General features: G+C 37.0%; 1 pseudogene; it reads right to left on the reverse strand.

The window, feature by feature from the left end:
• Positions 1–13127: 13127 nt before the first annotated feature.
• Positions 13128–14774, reverse strand: Paics-ps8 (phosphoribosylaminoimidazole carboxylase and phosphoribosylaminoimidazolesuccinocarboxamide synthase, pseudogene 8; annotated as a pseudogene).
• Positions 14775–17014: the final 2240 nt, after the last annotated feature.

The following is a 17014-nucleotide window of genomic DNA, read 5'->3' on the forward strand; positions in this document are numbered from 1 at the left end:
CTCTAGTAATGTAGTTGCCAGTTTATATATATATATACATATATATATATGTATATATATATATATGTATGTATATATATGCTCATGCAACAACAAAACACAGACTATTATATTTCTTAAAATACAGTTCTGTCAAGAGATTCATAACTGTATATAGGACATTGACTCAAATTGGATTTATAATTTGTACTTTCCTAAGGTTTATTCACCATCTTTACATGTATTTATTTACATTTGTATAACTTCTTTGGAGTGGTGCCTATGAAGTTTTTTGTTGTATTTTAATTTTAGAGTCTTTTATAAATTATTATAAGAATCCCTTACTTTTTTAACACACATATGAATGAAAATATTCTCTTTTACATGATAAATTGTTTTTTAATTTTCTTAATGATATACCACATGAGTTCATTTTTTGTAGTTTTGGAAGAAGTCTCATTGACCTAATATTTCATTTACTTCAAAACTTTTAGATCAAAAAGTAACTCAAGGAAAGATTATTTTGAAGGTAAAGTTTTAAAGTAATTGAATCTCAAGCATATATTAAATATTAAGGCTGCAGCAAAACCTTAAATATTCATTTTCAACCAACTGTTTACCATTGCTGTTCAATCTTATGAAAGCTAAATTCATAGGGAATAGAAAATGGTATATTAAAAGGTATGCTTCCTTCCAAGAAGAATCACAAAACATGAGAAACAATAAAATGCAATATTTTGAAGATGACATTTCAAAGAACTCTATGATAACACAGTGCAAATCTCTTTATCTTCTGTGACCATTTTAAAGGGTAATTTTGACTGGATACTTCCAATCTTTGCTAAAACAGATATTTGAATCATGGTTTCTCCTTTACAACAACTGACAATGGGTATGGTTTAATTCTCAAATAAATCACAAAAGAGAAACTTGATTTTAAGGAAAATCTTTTTTGTCATGAGAAGAGATGCAGTCTCGTCTGTGGTTGAACTCTGAAGCTGATAATCTAGAAGAACAAAGTACTTCCAGATATAGAAATACTAGAACATTCAGTCACAGGTGCATAGGAAAACTTTGATTTTGTTAATTTGCATTTTCAATAAAATGAAAAACATGAACATTAGATGAGAAATGTAAGACAGGTGTTAGAAAGGGACATAAAAAATTTCACATGTATATATAACGAGAGAAAACAATTAAGTCTGGAGAATAGAAAGGAAAAGGCTGTTTGTTTTTTAATGTTTGTACTGTACGCTTTATGTTACTTGAATTGTTTACAGCTATGATTCAAGAAAAGTGAAAACTCACTGAAAATATCACTGGTCCTAGAAAGATCAGTCCAGATAGAGAAAGAAAAGAAAAATTCTTACATTTCTAGAGGGTGAAATTCAATAGTGGCAGTTTTGTTGTTGTTGTTTTGTTTTGTTTTGTTTTGTTAACCCTGGTAGCTGCCAGGGTTATTCAACAAGCGTTTCATCACAATAACTGAGCAACTTTCCCTAAACATCTGTGCAATCTAACTCCTATCCAGTTGTATGCCCAAACTACTTACATGTTGTCTCTCCTTGGCTTGCTGTGCTCCATGTGTGTCCTTGTGGTAAATTCCCTTGGCAGGCAATTCCTCCTAATGCCCAACCTCATGGTGACCTCCTCCTCATCGTCTTTCCCTTCCTCCTCTTCCACCTGCTTTGTCTGCTATTTCCACCTGTCCATTTTCTCCGGGATCCTCACCTGCCTCTTGGCCAACTCCTGCTCCTGGCTCTTCTCCCTTAGACCAGTGACTGCAATCAGAGTTCCAGCCTTCCTATCTCCGTTGACCAGTCATTATTTTCAGCACTTTATTAACCAATCAGAGATAATTGTGGAGCATTCTTTACAGCATATTCCTACAGGAGATTCTTCCATGTTCATGATGATGCATGTATCCGAACAGTAGATCTCAGGACCAAGAAATCAGAATCTTAATACAGAGTGCACAAGACCATCCTCCTACACATTTCTTTCCCAGGACACAGGAGCACTCCATTAAGAAAGAAGACCAAAATGTGGATGCTTCAGTCCTTTTTAGAAGGGGGAACAAAATGCTCACGGGAGGAAATACAGGGACAAAGAGTGGAGCAGGGACTGAAGGAAAGGTCATCTAAAGACTGCCCCACCTGGGGATCCATCTCATCTGTAGCCACTAAATTCAGTCACTATTGCTGATGCCAAGAAGTGCTTGCTGACAGGAGCCTGATTATGGATGCCTCCTGAGAGAATCTTCCAGAGCCTTACTGATACAGTCTTGCAGCTATTCATCAGACTGAGCATGGGGATAACAATGGAGGAGTTTGAGAATGGATGGAAGGAGCTGAAAGGGTTTGCGACCCACAGGAAGAACACCAATATCAACCGCCCAGACACCTCAAAGCTTCCAGGGACGAAACCACTAACCAATGACTACACTGGAGGGACCCATGGCTCCAGCCACATATGTAGCAGAGGATGGCATTGTCTGGCATCAGTAGAAGGAAAAGCAGTTGGTCCTGTGAAGGCTCATTTTTCCAGTGTAGGGGATGCCAGGGTGTTGAGGAGGGGATGGGTGGGTGAGAGCGGCAGCATCTTCATAGAAGCAGGGGAGGGTAGATGGGAAAGGGAGAAAGTGGATAACATTTGAAATGTAAATACATAAAATATCCAATAAAAATACAACTCCAATTGTATTTTTCTTACTACTCTTATATGAGTAAACAAACTGGTGGGGTTGTTTTTGTTAAATTTGTGTGAATTGTGTATATTTAGGTATCCTTGTGAATTTCAATAATAATTGTACCTAGCAACCCAGATCAAAATGTCTCCAGAAGATACTGGCACTGAAATAGATAGACTGAGTAAAGATCTGTCTCAATAATAAAGTGAGTGTCACCCAGTGCACCGGAGGAAACAGGTTGCACTTTTCTCTCAACTCCAGGAGTAGATTTCTAATTTTAAATGAACATATTGGTCAGAAAAAATACATATAAAAATATAACTTTGAAAACTTTGTATCGTGGAAAGTCCTGGAATGAGGAGACAAAGTTCAAATTCTATCTCTTCATCTTGCTGAGATGTACTACTGTGGGGACTGAATACATTGAATTTGATATCCCCACATGTAAACTGAGAATACAGATGATAAGATATACCATGTATTAGATCACAGCCAAGGAAACAGTGTTTAGCAGACACTATTCCAATTTAATCTTTTAATTCTCCAGTAAATCTGGTATCATTACCATTGTTTTAAACATAAAATGAGTGAGCTTTATCAAGGTTAATAGTCAACAAAACATTTCAAAAATTGAATGGGATGTTGAATTCACAATTCAGATCCACAATCCTAGTAAATTCAGGTCACCTAATCCATTTATCATGGCCTGTACCCAATCTTTGTAGCAAATATTTTCATCTGCAGAAAAAGGCTTAATTTAGATAATAAATTATATCATCACTGTTTCAGATTGATCTTTCAGGAAAATTAATGCTAAAAAAATTGTCCTCAGAACACTAATTTGGAAATTTTCACTGGTCTCTGTTCCAGGGAGAAAGATACAAGCAAACAGTATTGGTCAGATTGAAGAACCAATGCTCCAGTGAATCCTACAGGAATTAATGATAATAGAATGGTCCTTTGGAGTTCTTCCATTAGAAATAGGGTGCCTGAACCACATCACTCAACTTATTATATGCCTGGCTGCTCAAAAAATGGAGTAAGCTATGCAAGACAGCATTTATGATTCAGAAATATTTTTTGAGAAAGCTGAGAGCTTAGAACTTTATTCTGGAAGTACACCGTACTTATAGCATGAAGTTCTTCATAGATGACAGTGTATCATGTCTACCACAGTGATAAGCTTCCACTATCTACAAGGACTGTGTTACATTTTACTGTTTTATAAAGCACAATGCTCAAAATTAACTTGAAGAGGAGCGGTTTAATTTGACCTTTATTATAGTTCATAGTCTGGGAAGCTAAGGCAAAGATTCAAGGTAGAAAACTGGAAGTAGAAACTGAAGCAAATTCTCTGAAGGAGTAATTCTTACTAGCTTACTCACTGGAGCTTGGTAAGATTATTTTCTTAAACAACCAAAGCCCACCTATCCAGTGATGGTACCACCCACTAGGGTCCCCACATCAATTAAGAAAATGTCTCACAGACTTATCTATAGGCTAATTTGATAAAGGCATTTTCCCAATTTAGCTTTTCTCTTCCCAGATGGTTCCAGCATTTGTCAAGTTGACAGACCAACCACGTGGTGAGGCACTGCTGTCTTTACAAGATTTATCTTAATATTAAAATCATGGAATATATTATCTACAAGAATATTAATGAATATACTTTGCCTGAGAATAGTGGCTGTATAAATAACACTAGAGTATCTACAAGTATATATACATCTTGTCCTTATATATACAGTTTATTAAATGTTAGAATTTTCCCATAGTGGATACTAAACATTTAATATGCTACATGTAAAAACTTGTTACTATGAATGTATCCCTTCAAAGTGTTTCACATTACTGAAAAATAGATATTAAACACTTCTTCAAAAAGGGAATTAACTCAACTTGACTTGTCAGGCCAAGAACCTATGTCTAAACAGATCATAGAATCCATAAGAGAACTTACTACTCTTACTTAATTAACAGACATGATACTTAATCAAGTCCTATTGACTTATCTTAAACCCATAGACAAATTCATCTCTCAAACCTAACCAAGGTATAGTTAATAACAGAATATAAAATTTAAGCCCTAAATACAACAGGTATGCCTGTATTTTATACTCTATCTTCTAATACTCGAGGATCATTTGAAATCAGGAGAATGAAGAGGGTAAAGGACGCAGATAGTGGATGTCTACACAGAAACAGCATCATATTGACAGAAAGGGGAACACATAAACTCACAAGAAGTTGTGACCATATGTAGAAGACATGTTCAAGATCCAGGTAAATTAAAAATGTATGGAGAGGGGAGTTGACCATAAATTTCTTCCACAACTGAGAAGCTATTAGAAATTGTTAGCTTCTGGAAGTCGAAGAGTCTAAGAGTGAAGACATTGATAAACAGAACAAAGTGTTATCAAAGGCCAAACAACCAAAAAAAATTGGGTAATAAAAATTGACCTTGAAAGAATCAAAAAGAAATAATGTAGGATAGAAAAGGAGTGGATGTGGATATGTGAAGAGTTGAGGGAGAAAGAATGGTTAAAATCAAACCTGTATAAATTCTCAAACAACTAATAAAACTAGTTAAAAACTAGTAAGTTAGGAACATGCCCTGTTACATAAAATATCACAGGATGTTGAAAGATGATGATATCTTTGTAACAAGAAAAAATCTAAGTATGTGGGCTAGAGTATTCCTTTATGAGGAAAGAAATAGATGGAGAACATGGAGATTAGGAAGATATGTGGTTATTTATACAATATTAAAAACTCCTTGTAAAAATAACTTTTATTCACAAAATGTAATTGTTGTCTTGGAGGTTTACTTCTGAATAAACTCAACAGTTCTAGTTCTTCCTAGATGCTGGATGGCTCCTTCAACTCAGCTGTTCTGTCTCAAAAATCCTCTCCAAGCTGACTGACATAAACTAGTTCTTTTGACTTCTCACTGTATTGCTCCCCTTGGAAAAACTACCTCTGATTCCACAACCTGAACTGCACTAATTCATCTGAATACACAAACAAATAAAACTGAACTAAACTGCATAAACTCAATTTAACTGTATTCAATTGAACTAAACTGAACTGAACTCAATGAAACCCTGCCACTTGCCTGAACTCAACTGAACTACACTCACAGATCTGCTCTCCCTCTCCTGTTCATTTTGAACTCTCTCTATGCTGTTCTCTAAAGTAGCCATTCTTTCCTGTCTATTCTCCTAAGAGTTGGGTGTAGCCTATGTCTGATTCATCTGTCAAATCTTCCTCTCATTTGTCACTTTGTCTATCCCTTAGTTAGACATTACTTTCAAACATGGCTACTGCTTTCTATAAACTTACCTTACCTACATTATTTTGGATTAAAGGTATCTACTAAGGACACATTTGAATTTCAACTAGAGGCATTAAAATTGTGTCATAGATCACATAGAAGTTATCTGGATGTGATCCTTTGCCAGAGCAGTTATGTTGCTGGATTAAAATTCCTCAACACCTCCTAATGTTCAAATTCAAAGATAGACAAATAATGCTTACCTAATTACTCTCTGTCTAGTTTAAAAGGAATATCGAAATGGAAGTTATAGGAAAGAGAATTCTACTAGAAACTTCTTCAGGTGACAATTCAAACCAGGTTTTACTCCTGATGTAGTGTTTGTTAAATATACTTCTAAAATTTTATAGAGACAAAGAAGACCTTAACTTAAAAAGTAGTAGGAGAAGCTACAGTGCTCTCAAATTAACGTTACATGACACCAGCTAATGAGTTTTGTCTCTTCAAAACTTGAGGCATATTCATTTATGCCATGATTGTTAATTTTATGTCAACTTTGTTGGGCTAAAAGATACCGAGACAGTTGGAAAGACATTATGCTGGGTGTATATCTTTTAAAGTGCCTCTACAAGAGATTAGCAATGAAATAGGTAAGCTGAGTAAAGCTCTTTTAAAGTAATGGTCTGAGCATCACACAGTGCAATGAACGTACATTGGCACATTTTATTTCTAAGCTTGAATCAATCATCACATCATCCTATCCTGTCCTCAGACATCAGCATTATTGGAAATCTAGACTTTGAGCTCAGAATGAAGTTAAACACTGACTTCCTGATTCTTCAGCAATGGAGTTTGACTAGAACCCTACCATTATTCATGGATCTCTGACTTGCAAATATCTCCATAACCACATTAACCAATGCCTTCACTATGATTTCTATTGTAGTGATAAAACTCCATCACTAAAAGCAACTTCAATAGGTAAGGATTTATGTCAGTTTGTAGTCCATCAACAAGGGTAATCATGGTAGGAATCCAAGGCAGAAATCTGGATGGAGAAATACTGCTTACTTGGCTTTTTCCCATGACTTGCTCAGCTTAGTTTTTCTATAGCACCCAAACCACCAACCCAGTGGTAGCACTATGCCCCACTCTCAACATCAGTCATCAGTCAAAAAAACAAAAACAAAAGCAAAAAACCCACAGATCAATATGACTGGAGTATTTTTGCAGTAAGGGCCTACATATATCCAGTTGATACACAACTATCTGTCATAGTCAATGTATGAGACGCCTCTTTTTTTGAACATGTTACATGTTTGATGTTTGATTCCCCCCTCATGTGTGTGTGTGTGTGTGTGTGTGTGTGTGTGAGAGAGAGAGAGAGAGAGAGAGAGAGAGAGAGAGAGAGAGAGAGAGAATTGTAATATAATGGTACCTTAGATAACTGAGTCTACTTCCATGGAAACACTAACAAATTCAACTAAATATTAGTTATTGCCAAGTACATATTTTTGAAATTTTCTCTGATCAAATAAACAAGTAGTAAACTTCTAATAGAGCCAAATAGAATTGTTTATAAGTTGTGCTTGCCAGAAGTCTTACTGGCTGTTTCTGTAGTCTCTTGTAGTTTTCTTATATAGTAATCAAAACCATAAAAATATTGGTGTGTAAAATAATGATATCATTTTACAACTTGGAAGATGTATTTAAAATTAACTGGCATAATATATAATTAAGTTTGAAAAAAATTATATGACTCTTATTTTTGTGCCTTAATTCACACTTATCTTGTGTTAATATTATCCTCTACTTTTTTAAATATTTCTTCAGTTAAAGATTTGAAAAATAATCATTCTTTGGAATGAATTTTGAGAATAAAATAAAATGAATTATGACATCCTTGGAATGTAAGTATGAGAACCATGGAATATATGTTCATGAAAGCTAATATCAATAAAGTAAAACACAAAATAAAAAGAATTATTCTCTCTGTATACTTATTGGTAGCTTCAGTCCTTGATAATTAATGATATACATTATTAAATCATATGAACTTTTGGCCCAATACACATAAAGGCAGAAGAAATTGGTTTTGTTAGCAAAGCAATTTATCACATACATATCCTTTGTTTATGTTAAGAAACAAAATATTTTCTTTTGCTCTGGAGAGATGCCTCTAACCCTAAATATTACAAGGTTTTTAAAGGTAGGGACATTTATTCACAATACAAGGAAATGTATATTTTTCTCTGGAGTGTTTTCACATAAATCCATAGATTTCTGATCCTATTCTTTAAAGTTAACATATTAATATTCGGTTACAATGCAGTATGATTTTGCAATAAGAGATATTGGATCATACAATTGGGTTTTATCCCCAGAAAAGAAGGTTGGAATCAGAAGTAGATAAGGAAACATTAGATTAGTGATGTTTCTATCTATATTTATCTAGCAAGAGTCTTACTGTAAAAGATCAGGATTATCAGAGAGAGAAAAATCAATGGTAGAAATTCTGCTTAGATATCAAGAATTGTGACATACTGAGAAAGACAGGTTTTGGCTAAGTTGACTCTTACTGAAAGATAGAAAGACATTATAAAAAAGTATAAAATGGGCCAGAAGAAGAATTAGTGGCCTGTTTAAAAACTAGTCAAGTATTTAGTAAGCAAGATGAAAGTAGTTTGATAACATGACTCTATATTTTTATGGTTTGGATTGGAAGTACCCATTTCATAAAGGCTACCTTGTTGAATATTTGGGTCCAAGTGAAGCTATGGAGAGGTGATTCAATCATATTGAGTCTAGCTAATTGGAGCATCAGGAAGGGGACCAAATTGGACAAAGTCACAAAGTCCTTCTCCTTGAAGGATTTATATGCTCTTTTAACTCTTACTCTCTCGGTGCTTCTACTTCCCAGTGCTCCTATGGTAACTAAATTTTCTCTGCTTTACCTTACCATGATCCATCGTGTCACCATAGATAAAATGACCAGGAGCCAGAATAAAACTTTTCTTTAATAAATTATTTGGGGCAATTTATCACAATGTGGTAAAATCTACCATGTAAAGAAATGAAGTGCTTCCAATTTTAGTGGCCTATAGAATTGGTCATCATTTAATAACTCCCGAGTAACTTTGTAATATGTTAAACTATGTTGGCATGTTTAATGCAATGCTTAGAACTTTGATAATAAATTAAGGGGTAAAGGGGGACAAGAGACAGATGGGAGGAGAGAGGGGGTAGAAATAAAATGAGAGGGCAGAAGGCAAAGAGAGAGGAAGTTAAGCAGAGAAAAATGTGAAAAGAAAATAGGGAGGAAGAAATGAAAAAAAGAGAGATAAGGGATTGAATAAACCGTATCTCAAGAATATGGACATTCATATAAATTTTCAAATTATAGTTTTCAACTTTAATAATTAAAGTTGTTTCTTTTATTGAGTTTTTCATTTACATTTCAAATATTGTCGCCTTTCTCAGTTTCCCATCCATAAACCCCCAACCCACTCCCTATACCCCTACTTGTATGACAGTGTTCCCTCACCCATTCACCTCCTCTTCCTGCCTTCCTGCCCTGACATTCTCTTACACTGGGGGGATCCAACCTTTGCAGAACCAAGGGCTTTTCCTCTCATTGGTGCCCAACAATGCCGTCTTCTGCTATATAGGCAACTTGAGCCGTGGGTTTGTCTATGTGTACTCCTTGGGTGCTCTGGTTGGTTGGTATTGTTGTTCTTATGGGGTTACAAACCCCTTCAGCTCCTTCAATCCTTTCTCTAATTCCTCCAATGGGGACCCCATTTTCAGTTCAGTGGTTGACTGTGAGCATTCGCCTCTGTATTGGTCATGCTCAGGCAGAGCCTCTCAGGAGACAGCTATATCGGACTCCTGTCAGCATGAGCAATACTGTTGGGGTTTGGTGGCTGTCTGTATGTGGGCTGGATCCCCAGGTGGGGCACTGATTTGCTTCCTTGCAAATGTGGCTCCAGTTGTGTACATTGTAAGATTGTATTTTTCCACACTCAGATACATTATTTTTACACACCTTTGAAAATAAAGTACAAGTAAATAGAGCCTCTATATGTGAAAGTTTATTGGTCTTCAGAAGCTAACTCTTCACTGATGTATACGAAACCCATGGTTTTGTTTATGGGGAGAAATACTGCTGTATTCATAGAAAAATGGGGGGGGGATTACACATATAGAGAACAAAGAAAAATTAAATGAATAAATTGGAGCAAATTGTCAGGGAGCAAAAAAGAAGTTTATTTGCCAGGTGTAATTGTTGTCTTGAAAGATTACTGCTAATTAAACTTACCCTGGCTGGCTTCCTCAAATAAGCTTTCTAGCTCAAATTCCTCTCCAAGTTGACTGATTCAAACCAGATGATCTTGACTTCCAGCTGAATTGTTCTGTTTGGTCTCAAACTACCTTTGGCAATATGATCTAATTGTCTGGTTCTTTCTCATTCTCTGACTTATTCTGTCTTCACCAGCAGTCTGTCTCTGTAAAACTGTCCCAGTACCTCCCCCTCCATTCTCCCCTCTCCCTTTCCTTCTCCCTTCTCCCTTCCCCTCTCCCTCTCGCTCCCCTCATTAACCTCTTCCCTCCCTGTTCTCATGTGAATTGGGCATAACCTATGTCTGACTCATTTGGTCAAACCTTTCTCTGTTTTGTTATGTTGTCTTACCCTCAATTAGTCATGACTTTCAAACATGGCTGTTTCCCTCTACAAAATAACTTTACTTTTTTTCTTTTGGATTAATGTATGTACTAAGTGTGTGTCTGTGTTACATTCAGAGAAGTTAAAGGTGTATCATTCCAGCTAGATTAAACAGACCTAGAAGGTCTTTGGATGTAATACCTTGCCATAGCAGCCATGTTGCTCGTTTAAAATTCATCCACAGAGAGAACTTTTGACTACTTAGCATTGCATTTTTGAAATATATTTCTAACATTTGAAAACAAAAAATGGCTGTTAGTTACAACTTTTAAAAGAATTAGACTAGTTTCTTATAAAGTATTATATATAAAATATGTCACATTACAATTAAAATATGATAAGCAAAAAAAAGAGAAAGTATTTCAATATACTGATGTAAAAATGACTATTTTCCCTGCCAGAATATTATCAAATAACTACCCACGTGAGTCATATAGTCAACTATACAACAGTAAGAGGAGAATAATTTTTCTAAATTATTTTAAAAGCATCGATTCATAGTCACTTTTGATCATAGTAGACAAATTAAATACAATTCTGTTTTACTTAAATTGTGTTTTCTACCTTGTTATTTAGTTATCTAAAGTTACAAAATGAAAAAAATTACTCTATTAGCCTTGACCTTACTGAGTAAATAGTACTCAGATGAGAAAGGAGAGGGGACCCTGACAGGCCTTGCAGTGCTAAGACAATGAAATGTCCACTTCTACTTCTTGTCCTTCCTGATTTACTGTATCTTGTACACAGGCTAGAAATGATGGGCATGTTTAGAGCTCTCATTCTTGTCCTTGGTCTCATTCATATATACATATATACATGATCCAATATTTTGGTTTGAAGTAGTCTGGAAAGTCCAGTCAAGCCAATGCAATCTACAGGTACAAGGACACCTCACTGGTGGGCCAAATGGATCAAACCACTCAGATACCTCTCTTAATTATTTTTCCATTGCTGAAACTAAGTCAAACTTACCAAAGGCTACTTATTGAAGAAAGGGTATTTGGGGATGTAAGGTACAGAGGATAACTCTGTGACAATTCTGGCAGAAAGAATGACACCAGAGAGGAAGATGTGGCTGCTAGAGACATACTTGAGAGTTTATATCTCGATCCTAAAGTGGAGACAGAAAACACTAACTGGAAATGACATGGACTTTTGAATTCTCAAAGCCCATCTTCAGTAGCACATCTACTTCAACAAAGGCATATCCATGCTGACAGGAAAAGGATATAGATGTCTCCTGAGAGTCACAGTCAGAGCATGTCAAATACAGAAGTGAATGCTAGCAGTAAAGCATTGAACTGAGAACGGAACACCCGTTGGAGGAATTAGAGAAAGAATTGAAAAAGCTGAAGGGATTTGTAACCCCATAAGAACAACAATGCCAACCAACCAGAGTTCCTAGGAACTAAACCACTATCCAAAGACTATACATGAACTGACCCATGGCTCCAGTTGCATAAGCAGGGGAGGATGGCCATGTTGGGCACTAATGGAAAAAGAAGCCCTGGATCCTGCCAAGGTTGGACTCCCAGTGTAGGGGAATGTGAGTGGGGGGAATAGGGGTGCTTGGAGAGAGGAACACCCTTATAGAAGAAAGGGAGGAGGAGGTGGTAGGAAGCTTATGTCTGAGAAACCAGGAACGGGAATAATATTTGAAATGTAAAAAAAAAAAAAAAAAAAGCAAAAAGAAGGGCACATCTCCTAAACCTTCTCAAACAATTTCACTATCTGGGGGGCAAATATGAGCTGATTAGGGTTATTCTCCTTCAAACTAAAACACTTCACATCTCAGTCTGAATAAAGATGTGTTAAACTCACATCTAGATAAATTCAACTATATGGCCTCCTTTGAACCCATCTCTCTTTCCAGCTACATGGGAGCTTTGTTTAATTTTTTAAGAAACAATAACCTTTTAAAGAGTTTATTTTTTAAATTGTGCGGGTTGGGTGGGGAAAATATAATAGAATTCAGGAGCAGGTACATACGGAAGCCATGAGGTCAGACCCCAGTCTACATGGATGCTGGGCAGCAAACTCAGGTCATCTGCAAGAGAACCATACTGATTCTTGAACCACAGACACATTGCTCCCATTCCATAATTGCATACTTACCCAAAATGACTATCCAGAGGGTGAGATGTAATTTAGCAATGACTTGTCAATTTTACTAACTGTGAAGATTCCCTCCCCAGCAAAAACAGGGTCTCAATACACAGCCCAGGCTGGCCTTGAATTTAGTGATCCTGCTGCCTCAGCCTCTGGAGTGCCAAGGTTACAGGGACATATCACAATGCAGCACTAGAAAATATTAATAATATCCACTGACAGTGTACCAAATCATAAATGTTGAAGACCATTTGCTCATTAGTAAACTGAATTGTTTTCATTTTGCTTGATTTTTTCCCTATAAATCCAAACTAGGAATATGTAACTTCTCTCCTACAAATTAAATGGCTTTATTACAAATTGCATTCTCTGATATTCTTATCAGCCTGTTTCAAGGATAAACATGTTCAATATGCTCGCTGGAAGTTTGGCCCACACCAAATTGTTTAATCCAAATACCTAAGCAACAAACTGAGCTGATCCTTCGGGAGAAAGTATAATGGAACAGCTAAGACCACTGGGCAGTCAAAGAGATGACCACACATCCTGACCACCTAGTCTGGTGTGATTGGGGCACAGCTGATAACTGGATATGCAGTATTACCAGACATCACTGGGCCTAGTCCATTGCTTCTGCCGGCTACTGCAACGATTACAGTAGGTAAGCCATCCCCTTCATATTCTGCTTTAATCCTCAAAGTTTCTTCTGGTCCTTTATGTGTGGACGTTACTCTAAGTTCACGAGGGATCCCAAAATTTCCAGAAACCTTCTTAAATTTTTTCACAGTGACCAACGTCAGAGGTTGAACCCATCAGCACTACTATCCTTCACTGATTGACTTGAGAAGCAACCCACTCATGCTCTGCAACCCACTCAAAGGTTTTCTTTACCACCCAGAGTCTTTCCAAAGTTACTTTTTTGAGATCAAGGTTAGACTGTTTATTTTTCTGCTGGCTCCAATCTCCCAATGGCCATAGTCTCCAGGAATCATTATCGATGACATCAGCAAGGACAATCTCTTTGGTGGTTACGCCAAATTCAACCTTCATACCAACCAGCACACAGTTCCAGGGCTGCAGGATTTCTCCAGAATTTCAAAAATAGCTTGTGTGGCATGACTCACGATGTCCACTTCAGTCTGCCCTATAACAAGTCCAGCAAAACAAAATTTTGCGGCGATGAGTTGCTCCTCAGACCACCGTGGATCGTTATTGGCATCATCCTTGACGAACATCTCCAATTTTGGTGGATAAAACTTATACCCCTCCTTCACACCAGGGTTCCTTTTGAGAAAAGATACACTTGCTATTCTTTGACACACCCATTCAATTGGAATCATTTCACATCGGGGTGCAATGAAGGCAGTCTCCCCAAATTTCTTGGTGAAAGCAGTTTTCATACCAGCTTCCCGTAACAACTGAAATACTCAGCTGGTGATCTTATTGGAGATTGCAACTTTGCCTTCCAGGTTCTTTCTGACTGCATTTCCTGCAGTAATATATCTGGTCCTTGAACTGCAGGAGTATTCTTCTAAAAATTCATAGACTTCTATTGTTTTTCCCTCATAGAGTTTTTTTTCCCCCAACGTTCAGTATTTCAGCTGGGCCATCATCTTAAGAGAACCAAAGGAGCAGACTGCCTGGGAAAAAACTAATTTCTTTATCTTAAGATCTGTCATGTAATAAGATTTTCTAAGCATGAATTTCCTTTGCATATGAAATTCATTCCTTGGGTACTCTAGCTAAAGAACCAAGAAGCCATTAGCTCGATGACAAAGAGAGAGAAACTAGCTAGTCACACTTAAGTAAGGGACTTCCAAAAGAGGAGCTTTGCTTCTCCATGGTGGGGGGGGGGGAGGTGGGATAGGAGCTTTATGGATAAGGAAGAGAATGACATTTGAAATGTAAATAAAAATATCCAATAAAAAAAGAAACACTAGAAGAGAGTTAAGGTTATCTTATCTACTGAATGAACACTTCCTGGGGCAGTTTCAGATGAGAGTCTCACCATTAAGAGAAGTAGATGCAGCCTCCATTCCTCAAGAAAAATTGAACAAATATGGCTGATAAATTAGTCATTTGAAACCATGATATTTATGGTGTGTCCTCTGATAGGCATTGAAATCAAACACCATCTCTGTGATGATGTTTGATTATCTACACAACTATTCAAGCAAGGCCAGCATTGACTTTATTTTTACTTGTCTCCAATTGCTGTGACTGCCTGCCCCTTACTATTCTATTTTTTTCTGAATGCTAAAGCCTTCTCTGTATTCTTGCCATTTCACTTGTGCCTTTAGTCTTGCCACAACTGTGTTAGTAGATGAGATGCTGAAATTAATCCTTGAATATTTATGGCAGTATCAATTTCCTGACACTGAGAAGCGACAGAAATAACTGAATAAATATTCAATGGAAAATTGCTTCGGAGAGAATATGTTGGACCAAGTCATGCCAGAGGGTAGGCTATGGCTATTGTTCATCTCTGTATCTCTCTAATAGCAAAATTGGTATGAGCAAAAACATTGGCCACAAAATGAGATGATAAGACCACAGGACACAAAAGCATGAGAAATCTTAACAACCCTAACACTTTTTTTTACTAGATCCAAAATCCAGTGTATAATGATCCTGACAATATTATCCTAGCTAGTATTCATCTAACTCATCAAAAGAATAGAGGACAATAGTAATACTTTGTCTAAACATCTAAATCAGACCCCTAAAGATGGTGGTTTGTTGGTGAGATTTGATGAACTCTGTAGATTTGATAAATAAGCCTCATAACTACATCACTACATTAATTACTTCTTGCTGTGATGAAATGCATTTTAGAGGCAGGTTGAGGAAAGAAGTTAAGTGTTCTGGCTTGTAGCGTGTAGATCTACACCCAATTATAATGAGCACAGGATGGTGGCAGGAGCAGGAGGCAGTTGGTCATGTTGTATTTATACTCAGAAAGGAAAGGAAATGATAAGTATTGCTCACCCCACTCTTTCCTTTTACAGAGTGATGCTGCCCATAATTAAGGTAGAACTTCATACTTGACTTGACCTAATAATGATAGTGCATTAGAGGCATGCCCAGAGATTTGTCTCCTAGGTGATTCTAATATTTTGCCAACTTGAAAGTATTCACCATCACAGATGCTGACATTTCATTTGTAAACTACCCATTGTGTTAGGTACCTTACAAATGTATTTGAATTGTAGGAAATTTTAAATCTGTCGTTACAGCAAAGACCTAGAGTACAATTCATGGTGTAACAATAATGCCATTGACCTGAACTTATTATCTTTAGCCTGTGTCCTTAGTAGCTGTTGAGTACACAGAAGAAGCCATTTTGCATTCTTGGTTACATCAATTGCCAACTTGTCAATGAAGGTGCAGAGGGTACCTGGAAGAGAATGGGGGACAAGAGACGTGAAGAATGATGCCAATTCTGATCAAGGGGACAATTTTATTTTTTCCCAAGACTGAATTTATACCATAACAGGGATAACAGAGAGAGGGGGTAAGTGAGAAACATTAACGCAGGCCAAGGACACAGTATTCATGTGGTCAGCTGCTGTCAACAGGACGTTGCTTTTTCAGAAATGTTACAGGTCATCACACTGGGCATCTTGATGTCATCTGATGTATTTCTCAGCAAGGTCACAACTTTATATCATTATTCATCTTGACCACCAGATTTGTATTAGTCTTCTGCAGCTGGCTGGGGATTTTTCCATGAACCCAATCAAATTTAACTCTAACTATACCATTAACATAAATAATGGAGAGTTTTAAGGGCATCACTCCCAACATCTCCCACTTCCTTATAGTCAAATGAAAGGGTGACCAAATGGCCATGCTGTCTTGGAATGAGCCCCTCGGGAACTGTGTCTATCTAAGGTTGAAGTGATATTTGTCACATGGCCAAGAGAATCTTGTGGCCAAGGTCCATCATAAGATAAGGCAGCAGCTAATGGCAGCCCTCCTGTCTTAGGCTCTTTATTCGTGAATATATCGCTCTCTTACCTGTCATTGAATTTCCAGCTCAGCGCACAGGGGTGATGATTCATTGATGTTTCAGCAAAAGCATCAGGACAGCAGGCAGAAAAGAATGTTGGCCTCATTTGACTGATAGACAAAAATGTCCTTGCCTGGGCTGGGGGGGAGATGCATAGGTGAGCTTGACCCTCATCAAAGGCATCCTCCATAGCTAGCTTGTGATAATATACCTGAGTAGGTTTTGCTG

This window comes from Rattus norvegicus, chromosome 11 (assembly GCF_036323735.1).
Source record: "Rattus norvegicus strain BN/NHsdMcwi chromosome 11, GRCr8, whole genome shotgun sequence".
NCBI classification, from domain to species: domain Eukaryota; kingdom Metazoa; phylum Chordata; class Mammalia; order Rodentia; family Muridae; genus Rattus; species Rattus norvegicus.